This window comes from Toxorhynchites rutilus, chromosome 2 (genome assembly GCF_029784135.1).
Source record: "Toxorhynchites rutilus septentrionalis strain SRP chromosome 2, ASM2978413v1, whole genome shotgun sequence".
NCBI lineage: Eukaryota > Metazoa > Arthropoda > Insecta > Diptera > Culicidae > Toxorhynchites > Toxorhynchites rutilus.
Window position 1 is genome coordinate 272,638,907 of NC_073745.1, and position 22,735 is coordinate 272,661,641.

The 22,735-nt window shown below is 37.4% G+C and overlaps 1 protein-coding gene across 4 annotated transcripts in view; it reads left to right on the forward strand.

Moving 5' to 3' along the window:
- The first annotated feature begins 1,896 nt into the window (after positions 1–1,896).
- The window catches only part of LOC129768722 (nucleoprotein TPR), a 330,016-nt gene continuing 309,177 nt past the window's right edge, over positions 1,897–22,735 (forward strand). Inside the window, exon 1 of one of the 4 annotated variants that reach the window (XM_055770553.1) lies at positions 1,897–2,280. The gene's annotated coding sequence lies outside the window, so the exon portion shown is untranslated. The remainder of the gene's footprint in view (positions 2,281–22,735) is intronic. The other 3 variants (XM_055770549.1, XM_055770551.1, XM_055770550.1) reach the window with 3 other exon arrangements.

Genomic DNA, 22,735 nt, shown 5'->3' on the forward strand with positions numbered 1-22,735 from the left:
AATTTGGTTTCGTTTGTTTGATTAAGACCCCCCCCCCCCTTAGAGAGGGGGAGGGGGTATCGAACTATCAGAAAAAAACCTTCGCTGGACCCAAAAACTCTTACATACCAATTTTCATGTCGATCGGTTCTGTAATTTCCGAGTCCATATGAATCAGAAAGATTTTGATATATATATAAGGTATACCGGGGCAAGTTGGAACGATTTTTTTCGAAGTTCAACTTGAAAGTTATCTTGAAAAATCACTAAATGACTAAATTGAAATCTGTTTGCAGCATCTACAATGTATAACATATGACTTTCTATAAAAAATAGGGATTCACACTGGATGTTTCGGAAAAAAATCAATTTTGAAAATGTTCAGTTTTCATATGCTTTTATTCAACTTATCCGTAGATCGGATAAGTTGGAACGTGGAACTATCATGAGTTTAATGTGCGGTTTTGCTTCTCGAACTATCTACAACTGATTTATGAAACACTGAATTGAAGGAATTACATATAAACATTTGGAAAAAAGAATTTTGGTACAGGTGAGATGTGGGGGAATAGTTTGATACACACAAAATGGACACTACACACTAGGAATTAATATACGAAACAATAACATCAAGAATACTCTTTTAAACGCTTTCCTGTCAGATTAGAGCCACCCGAAACGGCCACTAATGAGGGTTATGGGATCATTTCAATATTCAAATATTACGTAACGCCAAAAAGGGAGGAGGGGATGGCTTGTAGCAACTTCTTTAGAAATAAATCCAACTAAATCTAAACATTTTTATGCGAATGACCATTTGTTACATGTTATGTAGAGAAGAGGGAGGGTAAAATAGTATTAAAAATGCGTTACGTAATATTTGAACCACCTCTAGCTGCAAAATTAACAAATTTTACTTGAAACATATCTGTGTATTCATAAATAATGTAGAACATACTGAGGAACGAGATATAAATGATTCTTATTTTTTAACTTATCATTATTCATTCATACAACAATCACCGACAAAATAATCGATTTTCACTAGTTTCTACTTACCTCGGGTTGAAAAAAAAAAACATGGGGCGAGTTTCAATTCTCAAAGCTATATGGCAAAAGATTTTTCAGTTTAGTTTTCAAAACCACTACAATTGATCATCCCTATTTGATTACCTGACGTGCGATTTTGGTGATATTTTTGAAAAAATCAGTGTTTTCTGACCGATTGAGTCAGCGCGTAAAAATGTTTGTTTTGATTTTACGGAACAAGGTAAAGTAAACAAACGCGGATTACGTTAAGGCATTCCAATACTCTGGTATTGGTTGTCATAAGGTGGGTTAAAGTTAATGATTACTGAATATATATTTTTATCACGTCAATCCATCATTCCTAATAAAAGTTATGATTTCCGTTTTAGCTTACCCCGAATTTCAGCTTGCCCCGGTATACCTTATAGATTTTACAATTGAATATTTGAACGATCTTTATTTTTGAAAACTACATTGAATTACCGAGGGTATCTAGCCGTTGAACTCGATGTAATGCAAATCCTTCAATGATTATTCGTATTTATTCCACGACGCAAGGATGCAAACCGAGAATCACCTGACGAATGACGAACGGGAAAATCAGTGTATCGCCATGTGGCGTTGTGTGCGCTCGGAGCAATTTCCACGTCGGGCTTTTGGCACGTAGCTTTATTTTGACTGACAGCACACAGTCGACGTCGTCCTCGTCGTCGTTCATTGTTTTGTCCCGATCGCGTTCGCGTTCGGCATGGTCCGAGAAGGATGCCACCGTGAGAAAAACCATCGTTTCATTGCTGAAGAAAAGCAGCCAGGAGGCAGCGCGCTGAGAGTGAGAAATCCGACCGCTTGGCCGGAGAGTAACATCCATACATATCCCGAACCAGACTCCGTCGGCATCCGCCAGTCTGGTTAGGACCGTCGTTCGCATCGTTTGGTTTTTCTACCGCCCACTGGCAATCCACTGCTGAGGTGGCTGATAACGAGGTGCCGAGGGGGAGGTTGACCAGAAAGAAAAACTTTACAGCTGATCATAGAAGTTTTGCTGAAGTTGAAAAAGGGGCAACAAGAAATCAAACAATCAATTTGTAGGAGCAAGAATAGCGTTTGTATGTATTCAGAGTGTGTAGGCTTTAATGCGTGTGGGAAATTGTTGTGAGAGGGAAAGTTTTAACATCGGAACGTCGTCCATAAAGTGTGGTGAGGTGCGTGTCCTTAAGTGGAGATAACGCCACAACAACGAAGTGAATACGGGCACCCGATTGGTCACTTTCGGTTAATTTCACTGAGCTTTTTTTTTTGCTTTCGCTATCGCTATATGATTGTTTTCATTATTTCTATCTATGTCACTCCAGTGGACGTGTTTATTTTTGTAACGGCATATAGTAAATAGAGTGGACTGTTTTTTTATTATTATGTTTCGATTTTATTCCTTTCTGAGTGGAGTTTGTCGCACGTTCGTCATTCTCGGTTTATAGTGGTGGTATTGTTTGTGTCCGGCATACAGGAAGCCGGTAGTTGGTGTTAATTGAAGATTCAATTCAGCTTTGTTTGTGGCTTGCTAAAACATAAGGTCCGGAAGGGATAGAAGAGTTGAGGGTGCTGCATTTTTACTCCCTCCCAATGAAGCCTTATTTGCATCCTCTTCTGAACGGATAGTTGGGAATGTATACGAATCATCCTCGTGTATATGTAGCATTCATCGCTGGGCTGGTCTGGGAGGAAATCGTGCTCGAGAGATAAAAAGCTAGAAGAATAAATACTCTGTGAGTGTGTGGCGGAGAAGTGGGTGATTTTGTTCTTCAGGCTTCTATGAAACTTCCGCCAAGCGGGTTTTCGCCACAATTGGTCCGGGGTCCCACAGTGGTTGTGGGTGGACATTCACTACGGAGGGAGAGCAAATCGTGGAAATTTTGATAATGGAAAAAAGAAGTGAAGCAGTGCCGTAATCATTATAATGGATATTGTTCCTACCACATACAGCCCGCTTTTAGAACAGGCTTTTATGCTCGCCAGCGCCAGCCTAGCAGGAACATTGTATTATAGTACGATGATGGCACGTTACGGAGTGTTTGAAGTGCTGAAAATCTGAGGATGCGGCATGCGAAGGTGGATAGGCAGAATATGCAGCGGGTCTAATCGTACGGCGGAATGTCTGTTCGCTCGGAAGCTCACATGTCGCAGATTCTTCCACGAAATAACGCAAGTAAGTGAGCATTATTCAACATTTTACCGCTCAGCTCGAAGAGAGGGATTCCATAATCAGATGCATATTCATTGAAGTATTCGTTGAGTGAAGTGTACCAGCTGCTCGAATGAATTCAAATTCCGGAAACCATTGCATAACTTGAATCGTTCCAAACGTTCGACCATCGGCAGCTCATTAGAAATGCTTTTTGCGGGGTATTATGTCGAAACGGATTGGAGCAGTCCCTCGTTATTTGTCTTTGAGTCCCACGTTTAGTGGGAACATAATTTTTGAGGGGAAATCACTTTTTTTACCGGAACAAATGATGGTCGCGTTCTGGGCTACTCGAACGATCCTAAACGATATTATGGACGCGAAGCCTGATTTAATGTCTCTGCCCGGAGTTTTTGTGTAAAGCTATGTACGAAACCAGGGGATACGGTTGGATTGACTTGTTTTAACGACCGTTTTGACTATATTTAAACGTTTACCAGAAACGATTTCCATAAATAATGGGTTGAGTGTTATTTATGGAAAACATTTAATCAATTATAGCTACTGTGTCATTACGAGAAACCAGGCTCGTGGCTGAAGTTTTTCGTGTATAGACTTTCAAGAATTATAAATAAACTTTCGTTCTGACGAAAAAGAAACAGGACTAGAGATTTAAGATTATTTTATTCTCATGCAGAGACAGGTATACAGTAAACCCTACTCTTATTGTTAAAAAATATATATAGGCTGTCAAAAAAAGTCCTGCGGTATTTCCGCGAGGTGTCGTTGTAAGCGCGTAGTTCTAGTTGTATTCATTGTATTGAGTCATACTATAGCTTGTTGGAAAGGTATTTTTGCGCGCTATAATATAGTCGTTGACAGTGTTTTGTTTGGTTAAGTCGTTAGTGAGTTATAGTGTCGCAAATATGGAGCAAAATAAAGAAAAAATACGACCTATTTTACAGTACTACTATGACAAAGGCAAAAATGCATCTCAAGTAAAAAAACATCTTTGACCGTATCGACGCATGTGAATCGCTGCTGAATCGCAACAAAATCGACCCGTTTCTGAAGCGGATGGTGACTGGCGATGAAAAGTGGGTCACTTACGACAACGTGAAGCGCAAACGGTCGTGATCGAAGCCCGCTGAAGCGGCTCAGACGGTGGCCAAGCCCTCATTAACGGCCAGGAAGGTTCTGCTGTGTGTTTGGTGGGATTGTCAAGGAATAATCTATTATGAGCAGCTTCCCTATGGCCAAACGCTCAATTCGGACCTGTACTGCCAACAGCTGGACCGCTTGAAGGTAGCACTCATGAAGAAGAGGCCATCTTTGATAAACAGAGGCCGCATTGTCTTCCATCAGAACAACGCCAGGCCACACACTTCTTTGGTGACGCGCCAGAAGCTCCGGGAGCTCGGATGGGAGGTTCTTTTGCATCCGCCGTATAGTCCGGACCTTGCACCAAGTGACTACCACCTGTTTTTGTCCATGGCGAACGAGCTAGGTAGTCAGAAGTTAGCCACAAAAGAGGCCTGCGGAAATTGGCTATCCGAGTTTTTTGTCAATAAGGAAGCGAGCTTCTATAACAGGGGTATTATGAAGTTGGCATCTAGTTGGGAACAAGTCATCGAACAAAACGGCGCATATTTGACTTAAAACAGATGATTGTAACTAATTTTATGAACAAATGAAAATTCAAAAAAAAAATCCGCAGGATTTTTTTGACAGCCTAATATAATAAACATTATTCTTCAACCCAAGTTATGACAGACATTACCAGAATATTGGAATAGCTTCATGCAATTCGCGCCTTTGTTTATTTTTCCTTGTTCGTGAAATCAAAACGAACATTTTAGCGCGCTAACTCAATCGGTCCGAAAACACTGTTTTTTTTTCAAAAATATTGCCAGAATCGCACGTCGGGTAATAAAACAGGGATAATCAAGTGTAGTGGGTTTGGAAACTAAACTGAAAAAATTGCTTTGCTTATAGCTCTGAGCATTTTAATTCACCACATGTTTTTCTTCAACCTTAGGGTAAGGTGAATCCAGTGAAAATCGACTATTTTTTCAACATTGCTGTGGATGCCGGACGTTATTTGTCGGTGATTGCAGTATGAATGGATGATGATGACTCTTTCTTCCCAACAAAATATGCAACAAATGGTTACATAAAAATGTTTAAACTCATTTAAATTTATTTCTAAGCAAGTCTCCACAAGGCATCCCCTCATCCCTTTCTGAGTGCGTTCGTAACATTATTAAGTACTAAAAGCTAGAAAATAATTAGGCAAGTAGCAGTTAGCAGTTATCATACTAAAATCGTGGGACATATGATTGTGCATAATGGAAATCCAATGTGCCACACGATTTCATTTAAGTCTTACCAATGCCCTAGACTAACGAAGGGGAGGTGTGATAACTGCTAATTGCTACTTGCCTGATTATTTTCTAGCTTTTAGTAAATTATTATGTTTAATGTAAATGAAACCGTTTAACTTAAAATGTTTTTTTTACTTATTTTAATTTCTAGTTTTTAGTATATTATCTGTTTCATTATAATATTTCTGTACAATAAAACTATTGTGTATTCTATTAGTCAAAGTCAAAAGAAAAATTCATTTCATACCGATATTGAGTGGTTTGCAAAAAATACATAGTGTGTTCTCCAAGTCAAGTTCCTTCGTTTGAAACACATATCTCAATCAACATTTTTTTGAGATAATATGGTATCAGCTATTTTATAGCGGCGGCCAAATTGAATTTTTCAAGATAATGGGATAGGTAGTTTTAAAATGACAGCAGAAATAAAGGTAAAAACATACATACAACCAGTTCAAGCTAAATAAAACATGATTCATGCAAGCCGAGGGTACTCCGGAATGTGTTTTCGTAACACGGTCCTAAAAAACGGGTACGAACACAACCCTTCAGCTCGGTTATTCAAGACCACATCCTGCGATAAATCCAACGTAATCAAAAATGCAAAAAGTTGTTATTTTAAAAATATGTCAATTAATTAATATAATATTGTAGACGGCGACATAGATTCTCAATTGCTTTTTAACTGCTACAAACGCTTCTGAAGGCGGTAATTCGAGGTGAAAAAATAAAATCGTCCTCTGATTTGTACAGCTCCAATAGATTTCTTAGTTCGCATTAAATCGATGTTCTTTTTGTATGTCACTATTGAATTCAATACTCATTCGACTTGAAATAATTGCAAAATAGTTAATCCTTCGCCCTCGCGATGCCGGCGTTCACAACCGCTTCCGTGGTTGGCTGGCATCAGCTGTTACAGTGAAAGAGGATGATGGCAGATAAAACGCTCAATTTCAAAAATTAGATTTATTGTCCTTTTTATTTTACATCCACTCTCCGATCCTCTGCCGTTCGGAGGTTGTACAGCGTGTCTGTCCATCGTCTTCGCGGATGCCATCGCCCGCGAGGCAGCACAAAACAATGGCTGAATTAGTGCGAGCTTAGTGACCGCAATTGTGTTCCAATAAAGCGAGAGCTATAAATTATTTGCATGTAATCACCCCGCTTCAAATAATCTTGTTATTGTAAAATATGCGAACGACATATACACAGGTGGTCCTTTCTCCTGTGTAGAATTTGTGAATGTTTTTTTTTGCTTGGAAAAACAACCAAGACAGACTTTTCCCATCGCACACTTCGAGAAGCAGAGGCAGTTCAGTCCACCAGACACCAGTTGGTACGTGGACGGAAGTTTGATTAGTTTCGATGGGATGAACCCAGGGATGAGACAGAGCGAAATTGTCGCTAAATTATGGAAATAGTCACCGATACCACGAAGTGTTTCTCTCGGGCAGACCTACGCGGCTAAGGGGCATTTATTGGAAAGTAAACCCGCCTTCTGTGTTAATGTGTTATTCAAGAACGCCTTTGCTACTACTAATTTGATTCCGCCGCCCGGAAGAAGGGAATTTTGAAGGGTTTACAATTCGTTGCCCCGAAGGGAAAGTTCATTTCCCGGTCTACTTCCTTCCGACGAAACAAACAAGTGATAACAGATGCTGGTAGAAAATCGCCCGAGGGAAAGATCGAACGGAAGTCGAAATCCCAGAAGGCGTCTGCAAAAGGACATAACCAAATAAAAAAAAAGCCGCACGAGTAAAATCGGTGCGTATTATTTGTATCATCACAGAAATTTCAACTTTGTCTGATTTTTCTCGTCAACAATCCGCTACTCCGAAAGGGGCGACTTCAGATAAAAAGAAAATATTTGAAATCTTGAAACACTCGGACTCCGAGTGCTGTGAATTTTTCTCCGAGTGACATCCGGGAAGTTGCCGAAAGGGTGCCGGGTGACAGACGGCGAATGTATGTGAATATTTACAAACTCGGGCTAATGAATTATTCATGGTTTACAGTGTGCAGTGAATTTATACTCACCCGAGAAAGGAGGCATAAAATAGAGATCCAGACGCTGGAAGCACCAGGATAAGGATAACAACTCTTAGTTGTAAAAATGCGAGACAAGGCTTCAGATTCGAAATAAGAGGTGTATTTAGTCTTGCTGGTGCTGGTCCACTGGGAGACGTTCATTACGAGGCGATATGTGTGTGTGTGACAACACATGAAACATACTTTTGCAGAACGTTGTTTGTTACCCCTAAGTGACGGGTGTGAATGGGAACGGCCATAAGTGGAAATTCTTGTCGTTAGCAGCAGATTGGAACTTCGATATGAAGTTACGTAATGAATGAATAAATCAAATTTTTGTTTTTGTTTCCCGGAAGAGCTCTCAGGAAAGCAATTTTTATAAAATTAACACCGTAGAATAAAAGTATCGCTATCTGACAAAATTTATCAATACGGATAACATTTGGTGTGCTGTTCTTTTATTTTGTTGAAATATAGTAGTGCTAATAACACGTCTTTCAATTAAAAGATCTTAACTCCAGTTTGATGTGGAACCCAAATTATTCCCGACTGTTATCACTTAACGCTCTGCTTTCACTCACTTTATTCTCTGCTCTTACTTTTAATCTTTGTAAGAATTACTTCTCTATTAGTGATTAGAGGAATTATTAGTAAAACCGACTTCTTAAGGATTATCACATATTTTCAAGACCTCTCTTGTTTTTATTTTACTTCAAATCGTTACTTTCTATAATTGTTCGTAAACAATTCTTCCGAAGTATGGGTAAGTTCAACATCCTAAAGGGATGTCAACCTACACTAGCAGGGGCAGAATCGAGAGCTGGAGAAAAACTAATGAAGACATGTTACAATAATTTCAAAATAATGAGAACATATATCATGTGAACAATTTAGGAGGGGATGAGGAGATTGCTGCAAATGGTAATGATGTTGGATTGCAAAGATCTTGAATGACAAAAAAAAGTAATGAAATTTATTTCGACTGCAAAGATAGAAGGAAAAACAAAACGTAACAACTTCATACTTCAGAAACAACAAACCTGCTGCTTACAAAAAGCACATTTATTACATATACGCCATACTTTAGTGTCAACGGAGTCCGAAAACAGAAAATGCGAACTGAAACGTCTGGATTAGCGGTAGTCAATTGAACATTTTTCAGGTTCGAATTCCGGTCATTAAAACCCTTCAACCCATCATCTATCATAGTAATTCCATAAAAAAACGGTGCTTAATCTGACAAACAAAAGAGTTTTCGATCTCAGCTGGCAACCACTGGAATGTGACCGTTGAGCGTGGATCGAGATACCATGAACTCTGCGAGCTTATCTATTAACATGCCCTGCTCAACGGCGATTTTTGAATTTCAATCCAGTTTCGCCGTTTTGTCGTCCACGTTCTTGGATCATTAGAATAAAAGAAACAAGAACAAGAACAAGAACAAGAACAAGAACAAGAACAAGAACAAGAACAAGAACAAGAACAAGAACAAGAACAAGAACAAGAACAAGAACAAGAACAAGAACAAGAACAAGAACAAGAACAAGAACAAGAACAAGAACAAGAACAAGAACAAGAACAAGAACAAGAACAAGAACAAGAACAAGAACAAGAACAAGAACAAGAACAAGAACAAGAACAAGAACAAGAACAAGAACAAGAACAAGAACAAGAACAAGAACAAGAACAAGAACAAGAACAAGAACAAGAACAAGAACAAGAACAAGAACAAGAACAAGAACAAGAACAAGAACAAGAACAAGAACAAGAACAAGAACAAGAACAAGAACAAGAACAAGAACAAGAACAAGAACAAGAACAAGAACAAGAACAAGAACAAGAACAAGAACAAGAACAAGAACAAGAACAAGAACAAGAACAAGAACAAGAACAAGAACAAGAACAAGAACAAGAACAAGAACAAGAACAAGAACAAGAACAAGAACAAGAACAAGAACAAGAACAAGAACAAGAACAAGAACAAGAACAAGAACAAGAACAAGAACAAGAACAAGAACAAGAACAAGAACAAGAACAAGAACAAGAACAAGAACAAGAACAAGAACAAGAACAAGAACAAGAACAAGAACAAGAACAAGAACAAGAACAAGAACAAGAACAAGAACAAGAACAAGAACAAGAACAAGAACAAGAACAAGAACAAGAACAAGAACAAGAACAAGAACAAGAACAAGAACAAGAACAAGAACAAGAACAAGAACAAGAACAAGAACAAGAACAAGAACAAGAACAAGAACAAGAACAAGAACAAGAACAAGAACAAGAACAAGAACAAGAACAAGAACAAGAACAAGAACAAGAACAAGAACAAGAACAAGAACAAGAACAAGAACAAGAACAAGAACAAGAACAAGAACAAGAACAAGAACAAGAACAAGAACAAGAACAAGAACAAGAACAAGAACAAGAACAAGAACAAGAACAAGAACAAGAACAAGAACAAGAACAAGAACAAGAACAAGAACAAGAACAAGAACAAGAACAAGAACAAGAACAAGAACAAGAACAAGAACAAGAACAAGAACAAGAACAAGAACAAGAACAAGAACAAGAACAAGAACAAGAACAAGAACAAGAACAAGAACAAGAACAAGAACAAGAACAAGAACAAGAACAAGAACAAGAACAAGAACAAGAACAAGAACAAGAACAAGAACAAGAACAAGAACAAGAACAAGAACAAGAACAAGAACAAGAACAAGAACAAGAACAAGAACAAGAACAAGAACAAGAACAAGAACAAGAACAAGAACAAGAACAAGAACAAGAACAAGAACAAGAACAAGAACAAGAACAAGAACAAGAACAAGAACAAGAACAAGAACAAGAACAAGAACAAGAACAAGAACAAGAACAAGAACAAGAACAAGAACAAGAACAAGAACAAGAACAAGAACAAGAACAAGAACAAGAACAAGAACAAGAACAAGAACAAGAACAAGAACAAGAACAAGAACAAGAACAAGAACAAGAACAAGAACAAGAACACCTGAGCACCGTTCGTAAACAACAACACGCGAGTGAGACAATCCCTTTTATTCTGATGCATCTCATGTCATTTAATCAAATTAATTTTTTGTAAACGCACTATTAGAAACAGCTGGTTGAACACAGCTGATAGTGATATCATAATAGCTCACCGTGCCATTCGTAGTATCGATTCATCAAATCGGGCTTTGGAATGCAAAAAATTGATCTTATTAATATCGGTCTAAGATCGGGAAGTAACCAATATGTTCGAAAAACTCCCAAATTCATGCATGCTCTCTGTCGGCAATAAAGTTACAAGAATCAATTCGCTGCTTATTATTCCGAATTTTACTTTGTCATCCATCATTCTCTTTGAAAGAGCTCTTTAGTTGACTGTTTTGGTGACCCTTGAAAAGGCCGATAGTATGCGTGGGTTTAGGGTAGCCCCTGAAGATGATTGATTCATGATTCATTATTGTTCTCGCGAGAACAATACATAAGCTGGCCATATGTCAAAATTTGTGTCCTTACTGTCTATGCTCGTGATGCACCCTGCAACCCCAGGCGATTTTGAGTTTGTACCACGCATAAAGTCAAAAATGCTTACGTTTGATTCAATCATACACAAACAGTTCTCACCTAACGATATGAAACCCGACTCGAAGTACCTTTTCATCTTTGCATCTCCACCTCGGATTTGAAAACAGAATATGATCAGAATCGCAATGCGGTTGGCATCTTACATTACCAATTTTCTCTCCGAAGGGATTCCGCTTCGAGAAAAACATCAGCTTGTTGGTTGAAAGAATGAATGTTTGTAGCAAAATTTAGCAAAAAATAAAAATTATAATAATTCTCTACTGATTAGTTTCAGTGCGACAATGAATTATTTTCCTCTATGCTAGCTTTGTTCAGATTCTAAGAAAGCATTTTGAAGGAAGACAAAAATTACACGTCTGTTCAACACGACAGAAACATAGAAACTGATGCTGACAATTGTTTGTGGAGATGAAACGGATATCCGGTAACTATTCGGTATCCGGTCTATTCGAACAATATTTGCTATTCGGATCTTTGAAAAAAAAATTATCATTATATAAATTATAACACAAAAGCATATAAACATCATTCACTCGTTATTTAAAATGAGGTATGAATACTGGCATGTCAAAAATGTTATTAAAATCAACTATTATCATCATTTATTATCATCAATGTTTTATTCAATTTCATCGCTTTCGTTTCGTTTAACAGATGTTGAAGACGGCGATTAGATGTTATGCTCAGAAGATTCGTTTCAGGATATTCTTGTATGATGACTTGATTTTGATAATTTTTGTCTGTTTCGAGAACTCCTAAATGGCCTGACCTGAACCTCGGGTATAAAAAAGTTGCAACCAGATAATTTTGATGCTCTTCTAAGTAATTAAAACGACCTCTCCAACGTTTAAAGATGCTCTCATACCAAGCAAGTTTGGTATTCTTTGTGCAGTCTCGTCCTTATCGAAATACTTTTCTGATGCAGTAACATGCGGAATTATCTGGAATATATAAACGCCCAACGCACTTTTCCATCAACAGTTGTTGAAGACGGAACATCAATGTGTTGCCGAACATGATAATTTTGATTTGTGGTGAAGTAAGTGTACCTTACTCTAAGACTACCATCCCTCAAGACAGTTCTATGTTTGTTTTCAATCTCAATGAAAAAATAATTGATTGCTGATTGCATGTAACTCTTAGTCGGTCAGTATTAGAATTATCTTAAATACACTTACACCAATCGCGTTATTATAATAGAAAACAATTACTAGAAAAATAAACTGTTGCAGATTCCTTATAGAAAACATGATCTATATATATATATATATATATATATATATATATATATATATATATATATATATATATATAAGTTAACGCAAGCAACATCATTTTCCCCACAGCAACAGAACCGATCACTGTGGAACAGTTTATCGGTAGCATCAATTCGCAAACGCAAGCGAAACAACAATTTAGGACACCAACGTAAAACACCGATTCGGACTCTGTACCTGACGCGACAACGGACTGGATAGAATGTGCAGCGTAAGGGCTTTAGGTAAATGGCTAGGCTTCATGATGTAAAATTGACAATAATAAAATCAGTCTAACTTGTACTCCCGGCGAAACCGGTCTTTCCTTTTTAAAAACTCTTCGATATCCTCATGTAACTTAATTGGCGCAGTCGGTAGGATCGCTCGTTCAAGTGTTCACGCGTAGATCCAATTCGCGAAAGTGATTTCCCGCGCGAACGAATATCGAGTGGCTGACGATTGGAGAACTACAACGGACGCACGAGTGATACCTTTTTATCAAGTAAGTAATTAGATCTTAGTCAAATTAACAATCATTTAATCGGAGTGGTACAAAGCTTACCCGAAACAAAAAAAGCTGTATCCACATCCATAAAATATAACAAAAAACTACTAATTCAGAGAGACGAGCCCGGGTAACACCGTAAGCGACTCTTTTTATATCACAAAAGTGAACTACTAATCTAAAACAAAAACAAACGTTAAATCAGAAAAAAAACTAGCTAATCTAACAAGAGTGATTTAAGTTTTACCTTGGAGTGCTTTGTGAATAATCGCGAAAACAATGAACCCAAACAGTTTTAACATATCCCCTGAATTACCGAGGAGCAATACCTCAGCACAGGAGGAAAATTTAAATGAACACGAAGAAGCCGCCAGAATTGCTCAAACAGCGGTAATGTTCGACAAGGCGGAGAAAATCCTAAAGGCGATGCAAACGCCCCAGGCAATCCGCGAATTGCCGCAATTCGACGGTAACCCCGTCAAATTACACTGCTTCATTAGAGCAGTGGAAAATCTGTTGCCCTTTTTAGAAACTCTTAAAGGGACACCCTTCGAGCAAGTATGGCTTCAATCCATACGCTCGAAAGTAACCGGAGATGCGGACCGAGTTTTAGAAACATACGGGACACCGCTAATCTGGGAAGAAATTAAAGCTAACCTGATAGCTTACTATAACGACAAGCGTGATTCTGTCACGCTTACCCGCGAATTGTTCCAACTGCAACAAGCTGGAACAATAGAAGATTTTTATAGTTCGGTTCATCAATTGCTTTCGCTTTTGATAAACCATACAAATATTTCAACATTCGATCTCAACTTGAGAACGGACAGAATCTCGACACACCAGGAGAATGCTCTTCAAGTGTTTTTAGCAGGACTAAAAGAGCCCATCGGCGGGAACGTAAGAGCCCGCCAACCAAAAAAATTAAAAGAAGCTTTCGATGCTTCTATTGAAGAGAGAAACTATCAAAATAAATGCGGTCTTAATAAGATGGAAACTACAAATCGATTCCAAAAACCGATTGTTGTAGCACCACCTCCCCCACCAAGGCAAAAGAACTGGAATAATTTTAATCATTACCAAAGAGCCCAGTATCAGCCTCAAACGAATCATTTTAATCCACAGCAAAATTTTTCGAGATTACAAATGAATCCTTTTAATCAACGGCAAAATTTTCAAAGACCTCAAATGAATCAATTCCACACACCTTACCAACAACATCAGAACCAAAGCTTTCTAAATCAACCGCAAGTTCCTCCGCGAAACGTATTCGCCCCAAGACCAGTTCAGATGCCGAAGCCTACTCCCATGGATGTAGACCCTTCAATAAGATCTAATAAAATAAACTATATGAATAGACCTCGGAGAGCAATCAATTACCACGAAGGCACAAATATGTCTGATCCTTACGGCCCGTACGAAGGACCAAATTGTGAATACGAAACCTATGATGAAGAAAATTATGAGCAGGATAATTATCACAATGAATCGATGGCTAGTACATCTTTTCAACCTGTGGTAACCAATCAGGAAGAGAGTGTCGAAGAAAATACCACTTCCACTGATGAACTGAATTTTCAGATAATTACGGCCCAAGAAACTCCTCCGTAAACAATTTTATACCGTACATACAAATCAATACCACTAAAGGACCACTGAAGTTTTTGATCGATACGGGAGCGAACAAAAACTACATTAGTCCGAAACATGTCAATTTGGACAAATGCAAGTTCACCAAACCTGTAAAGGTAACGAACGTTAATGGTTCGCAAAATATAGATCAATTCGTAAATTTCAACCCCTTTTCCACAATACCAGGATCAAAAAAACAAATATTTTACATATTCGACTTCCACAAATTTTTCGATGGTCTCATAGGATACGAGACCTTACGTGAACTAAAAGTCAACATATTAACAGATCAAAATGAGTTGAAATTCCCCACTGGCGTACTGAAAATGTTTCGAAAATATCCAAATTCGGCAATAATCCAGTTAAATTCCAATGAGACAAAAATTGTGAATTTACCAACTATCATCAATAATGGAGAATTTTATTTGGAAGATGACATTTTTCTCTCTAAGGACATTATCATACACTCTGGTATCTACAATTCAAAAGATAGCCATGCTTTTTTCACTGTATCAAACATATCAAAAAGCCCTTCAAAAGTATTAATAAAACGTCCTCTAGATGTTGAACTTAACAATTTTTCCTTAGAGGAACCGAACCAAGATTATGTAACTCAATTTGGCAGGACACCCATTTTCGATCAATTGAGAGTTGATCATCTGAACAAAGAAGAAAAATCTAACCTAATGAAAGTGATTGCAGATTATGAGAGTATATTTTATGTAGAAGGCGAACAACTGACCTTCACCAACGCGATTAGACATAAAATTTCCACAAAAGACGATATACCGATTCACACGAAATCTTATCGCTACCCTTTCTGCCATAGAGAGGAAGTTCAGCGACAGATTTCGAAAATGCTTGATCAAGGCATTATAAGACCTTCAAGTAGCCCTTGGACTTCACCAGTCTGGATAGTCCCAAAAAAGATGGACGCATCCGGCCAGAAGAAATGGCGACTTGTCATTGATTATCGTAAGCTGAATGAGAAAACGATCGATGATCGTTATCCCATTCCTAATATTAACGACATTCTTGATAAGCTTGGCCGTTGCATTTATTTTTCAACACTTGATTTGGCATCTGGATTTCACCAGATCGAAGTGGATAAGAGTGACATCGAAAAAACTGCGTTTAGTGTCGAAAACGGACACTACGAGTTGTTAAGAATGCCATTCGGTTTGAAAAATGCTCCATCAACGTTTCAACGCGTGATGGATAACGTTTTGAGAGAGCACATTGGTGTCCGATGTCTTGTGTACATGGACGATATCATCGTGTTCTCTACCAGCCTAAAGGAACACCTTGACAACCTAAAGAAAATTTTTGATAGTCTTAGAAAATTCAATATGAAGGTGCAACTCGATAAAAGCGAGTTTCTTCACAAAGAAGTAGCCTTTCTAGGCCACATCGTAACTCGTGAAGGAGTAAAGCCAAATCCCGAAAAAATGGAAATCATCAGAAAATGGCCACTTCCGAAGAATGAAAAAGAACTAAGAGGATTCTTAGGAATTTTAGTCTATTACCGCGAGTTTATTCGAGACTTTGCGAAAATAGCCACTTACAAAAACGTTGAGAAAAGGAGAAGCTATCACTCACACTAAGGATTTCGTAGATGCCTTTGAGCGATGTCGAAATATTCTTACATCGAGTGATATATTACAGTACCCGAATTTCGACAAACCATTTATTTTGACAACAGACGCCTCCAATTTCGCAGTTGGAGCCGTTTTGTCACAGGGGCAAATTGGCAGTGACAAACCAATTGCCTTTGCTTCTCGAACGCTGAATAAGTCAGAAGAAAACTATTCCGCAATCGAGAAAGAACTTTTGGCGATCGTGTGGGCATGTAAATACTTCCGTCCTTATATTTACGGAAGAAAATTTACTCTATACACCGATCATAAACCTCTCACATATAGCTTAAACCTTAAAAACTCAAATAGCAGACTCATTCATTGGCGCCTCTATTTAGAAGAATTTGACTACGAGATTAAATACAGACCTGGAAAGCAGAACATCGTAGCCGATAGTCTTTCCAGAGTACGAGAGGAAATCAACCTCAATGAAGCGGAAGAAAACTCTTCTTCCACATCTGAAAGCGACACTTCGTCAGACGGAGCCACGGCCCACTCTGCTGATACCGACGATTCTGACTTTATCCCAGGCACAGAAAAACCATTAAACGAGTTCTGTAATCAGATTGTTCTAAAAATCGGACCCAACGAAGAAGAAACCTATGAAGAAATATTTCCACGAGTTTTCCGACGAAAAATTACGAAATTGATATTTGGAGTTCCATACCTAATTAAAATGTTTAAAGATTACATTGATCCCAAAAGATCAAACTGCATCCTTTGCCCGGAAAAGTTGATACAGACGATTCAAATCGTCTATAGAAACTACTTCAGTAGAGGCAAACCTTTCAAAATTTATTTTTCTCAAAAAATTCTCATAGATCTGAAAACGGCCGAGGAACAAAATATTGTTATAGAACAAACCCACGAAAATGGACATAGAGGGGTATGGGAAAATAATAGACAAATAGCAAACAGGTACTATTTCCCAGCAATGAAAAGAAAAATACGACAGTTTGTAAGGCTCTGTCGCATTTGTAACAAAAATAAGTACGAACGACACCCTTATAAAATCCAACTGGGCTCAACTCCAGATCCGAAAAAGCCTTTAGAAATTGTTCATCTAGACATCTTTATCAAACAACCTAATATATTTCTTTCATTTATAGATAAATTCTCTCGATTTGCAACGGTAATTCCCATCAAATCCAGGAACATCGGCGACGTAAGGAAAGGTTTAACCAAGTACTTTTCTATTTATGGTACCCCAAATTTAGTTATTAGTGATAACGAACCCGCATTGAAATCCATAGAGATTAGAACACTTTTAGACAACCTAAATATCCAGATGCATTTTACTCCACCCAATCATAGTTCGAGTAATGGTACAGTGGAAAGATTCCACTCAACTTTGAGCGAAATTTTTCGTTGTACTAAGCCTAATTGTCCCGACATAAACGAAAAAGAAGTTTTTAGAATAGCTTGCACCATATACAACAACACAGTCCACTCTACCACAAAAACCAAACCCCGGGAAATATTCTACGGAATAAGGGATGGAGAGGAAAGGCCTCTTGATATGGAAAAGATTTTAGAAAACAGAAACAAATTCTACAATGAAATTATTGTACAATCAGATAAAACTAAAAATAAAAATTTGGGTTACCATAATAAGAAGAGAGAACACCCACCGGTTCTTCGAGAGGAAGAAACCGTATATAATAGAAGACAAGGAATAAGGAACAAAGGAAAAGAAATGTATTTCCCAGTCAAAGTTGTTCAAGATAAAGGTAGAACGTTTCTGGACCACTCTGGCAGAGAAATACACAAAGAAAATATTCGGCGAAAATGAAACCATACAAATTATTTTTCTAAATTATAGATGTTGCGGAGCCAACTTCTAAAACTAATTACGCTGACGTTCATCACGACCTCATCATCGAGAACGATACAAATACATGACCTGACCAGAAACCCAGGACTAGTGACGTTACAGACCGGAAACGTACTAATTAAGACTGGACGTCACAGGATATATCACACAATAGACTTGGAAGACTATAGACGATTACTAAACAACATCGCTATCACTATCGACGGACTTAAAATATTCACAGACTTCAGCGACGTTTATATCACATTACAGTCCAAATTTAAGAAAGCCCAAAACACGTATATGAAATTGTTACCAAATAGAAGAAACAAGAGAGGAGCATTCAATTTTCTAGGCTCAGCCATAAAGGCGATTACAGGCAATTTAGATGAAGAAGATCGAATCCAAATAGATAACGATATAAATGACTTAAAACGAGGCAACCAAGAACTTATAAGACAAAATAATATTCAAGTAACTATCAACAAACATCTAGGAAAACGTATAAACAAATTAATAGATTCCGTTAATGAACAACAAAGAATAATCAAGCAACAAATTATATCAGCCAGACAATCTCTAATCACCAACAAACTTGTCAATCAAAATTTCACAGCAATCCGACAGGCATTTAAAATTTCTTATCATGTCGACCTAATACAAGAACACCTAGACTCAATTTTCGAAGTTATACAACTTGCAAAAATAAATATCATTTCTAAGAATTTTCTAGAAGCAGAAGAACTAAAGTTTATCTCAGATAAGTTAGAAGAACAAAATATTACCATTCTACATCCAGACCAAGCATACGATTACCTAGACATCAGAGCCCTCTTCAAGGAATCCATCCTCTACTTCATCATCGGCGTCCCGCAGATTTTACCACATCCATTCACCAGTCTTCTCCTAGAACCACTTCCAATCAACGGTCAAATCATCAAACTCCCTTGGCATAAAGCAGCAATCTACGGAAACTCCACCTATTTCATCAAAGGCAGTTGCCAAAGTATCGGCGAAAATTCCATTTGCGAAGAAGATAAATTAGACGATACCTCAGACGACAGATGCTTCTCCAAAATCATACGAGGCTCCCCAGGAAAATGCACCTTTACGAACTATCGGAATACAACCAACATAAAACGATTGACAGACAACCATATCATCATCATAATCACAACAGTCACACTATCAAGCGACTGTCTACATAACAACAGAGTTTTAACAGGAACGATGCTGTTGTTTTTCGAGAACTGTACAATCTCACTGAACAACAAAACTTTTAGCTCCATTACGTTTCCATCGAGAATTATCCCAACAATAGTGCCTCTGGATGGCGTGAAAATTGAACAAAACGAATTCGAGCAGAACCTGGACTTTCACACATTAAAGAAATTACATTTCCAAAACCGAGAACAACTGGAGATAATTAAAACCCGATATTTCATCCAAACATCAACAAGTTTGGGCCTCTCATCTATATGCTTCATTATAGGCTTGATCGTCATAGTTTACCATTGGTACCAGAAGAAAAGGACACCCAATGAAGAAAAACCAAACATCAGTTCAGCAGACAACCATCATCCCAACACAATTGTATCGGGACGATCCAAACTTGATGAGGGAGTAGTTAACGCAAGCAACATCATTTTCCCCACAGCAACAGAACCGATCACTGTGGAACAGTTTATCGGTAGCATCAATTCGCAAACGCAAGCGAAACAACAATTTAGGACACCAACGTAAAACACCGATTCGGACTCTGTACCTGACGCGACAACGGACTGGATAGAATGTGCAGCGTAAGGGCTTTAGGTAAATGGCTAGGCTTCATGATGTAAAATTGACAATAATAAAATCAGTCTAACTTGTACTCCCGGCGAAACCGGTCTTTCCTTTTTAAAAACTCTTCGATATCCTCATGTAACTTAATTTATATATATATAGGAATGGAGTGATGTCTGTTTGTCTTTCTGTTTTTCTGTCTGTCTGATTCTTTTGGACTAGGAAACTACTGAACCGATCGACATGAAAATTGTTATGTAGGGGTTTTTGGTGTCGGGGAAGGTTCTTCGAGACCCTTCCCCCCTCTCTAAGGGGGAGCTGCCATACATACGAAACAAAAATTTCTGCATTACTCGAGAATTAATCAAACAAACGAAATAAAATTTGGCATTTGGAGGTTTTAGGGTGCAATCAATGTTTTTATGGTTAGACACTCCACCCCCCTCTCTAAGGGGGGGCTGCCATACAGATGAAACACAAATTTCTGCATTACTCGAGAATGAATCAAGCATATGAAACCAAATTTGGCATGTGAAGGTTTTAGGGTGCAATAAATGTTTTTACGGTGGTTAGACACTCCACCCCCTCTCTAAGGGGAAGCTGCCATACATACACAAAGGGCCTGGTCGGGTAAGGGAGTGAAAAGTGCCCCCAAACCAAATCACTAGCTGTATGGCAAATATTGTATAGGATATAAAATGAGAAATTTTGACCGTTTTAATTGAACCCCTATGTGGTTCACATAGGACCTATAGTGAAAAACGTACTTTTTCGTTTATTTCACGCCATCCTCAAAAAAATCGAGATAAAAATTTGAAAAAATTACTGAATGTGCATCTCACTACGGTGTATCAAGAAAAATTATCAAAAAAAAAGATCATCAAAAATTTTAGTACTAAAAATATTGAAACTTGAAAATTTTTTTTTGGGATTTAGAGATTCAGTACTACTCTAATTCATATTTAAATATGCTTCTACGGCTTTTCTAGATATGTGATATGTGATGATTTTTTTTCAGTGTTGCGCGGTACAAACAATTTTATATTTCCAAAGAGTCTGGCTGTAGAGTAAAAAGTGCCCCCAAAATCACCAGCTTTATGGAAAATATTGTATAGGATACTAAATATAACATTTTGGCAGTAGTACCATATATTTGAGTCCTTATATGGTACACCATAGGATCTATGGTGAAAAATGCACCTTTTCGTTTTTTTCACACCATTCTCAATAGCATTGAGACAAAAATATGAAAAAAATACTGAAAGTACATCTTTCTTAGGTGCATCGATCAATATTTTCAAACAATTTTTTCATCGGAAAATCAAACATTAAAGAAAATTTAAATTATTTTTTTTCATTTTAAATTAAATTTTATTTTTTTCATTATGAGACTCAGTACTACTCTAGTTTGTCTTCAAATTTCTTCCTACGTCCATTTTAGGTATATGTGTCTTTTTTTCAGAATTTTTAGTTTTTTTACACGCTACAAAAAATAATATTTTCAGGCATTTCGAGATTTTGAAAAAACATATTAATCTGAGACCCAATTTTACTCTATTCAAGACCCAATTATTACTTATTCAAATGCGTTCGTATGTATTGTTTTTTCTTCATGTAGCGTAATTTTTCCTTGAATTTTAAAGAGGATTGCGGGAAAAAAATTGTTTTTTTTAGCCTTTGGGCATTTTTGATTTATTTTGAATTTAGAGGCCCATTAGTGCTCTAATATTTTTTAAATTTTGTGCCTATATTTTGTCGGTATATTTAGAACATTGCACTGTACAATTTTTTTTTCTCGTATCTTAAAATATATTTGACTATCTTTACATTGGACTAAGATGGTTTACCAAATCCATAGGAGTCAGCAGTACTATAGAGCTCTGTGAGAAAAAATAAAGTCCTTGTGGGAAGATCATTCGGATTAATGAGAAGAACATTTAAAAAAATCCGAATTGTTTTTATTTTTTTTATTTTTATCTTACAATTGTTTTTATGGTGGTTTGACACTCCTTTCTCCTCTTTAAAGAGGAGGAGGGGAGGGTGCTGAACAACTCGAGAACTCATCAAACAAATAGAATTAAACTTAGCATATAGAGGTTTTAGGGATCGATAAACGTTTCTATGGTGGTTCGACACTCCTCCCTCCTCTCTAAAGGGAGGCTACCATACAAATGAAACACAAATTTCTGCATAACTCGAAAACTACTCAATCAAATGGAGCCAAATTTGGCATGTGAAGGTTTTTGAATATAAGAAATGTTTTTATGGTGTTATGACACCCCTCCCTGCTCTGAAATGGAGAGGGTTCCCGTAAAAATAATACACATATTCCAACCAAACATGACAATTGATTTTTTTTAATGTGATAAAACGCACTCCTATATCTTCTTCTATCTATATAAATAAAAATGGATCACCGAATGTGTTCATAAAAGCAAAACTCGAGAAAGGAATTGTCCGATTTAAAGCTGTCTTATTTCTATCATATTTTCTGTATCAAACATTCATTCCATATAGAAGAAAAAAAAATTATTTGCAAGTGGTTGAAAAATCTTGAACGAGAATTGTGTCTGAAAAAAATCTGATATTATAATGACGAGTTTTGGTAGAAGTACTAGGAATTTTGTTTTTAAAGGGTAGATTAGAAAATCAACCAATGAACAGTTCTGCGATTGGACCTATGAATTTTGGGCGGGACGAAGTTTGCCGGGTCAGCTAGTATACTATAAAATACTAGATTTTAATTGAAAATTTCAATATTCGATCAGATTGTTTATTAAAAAATGAGTTAATTTCTTTCTAACAGTTAACGCTTTTTTTGCTTCATGTCACATGCCGTTTCTCTCAATTTTGTATTTGCTAAACAAAAGGCGAATATCCAGAATATCCGGATATTCGGCTGTCCGGTCTCGAAGCTGGT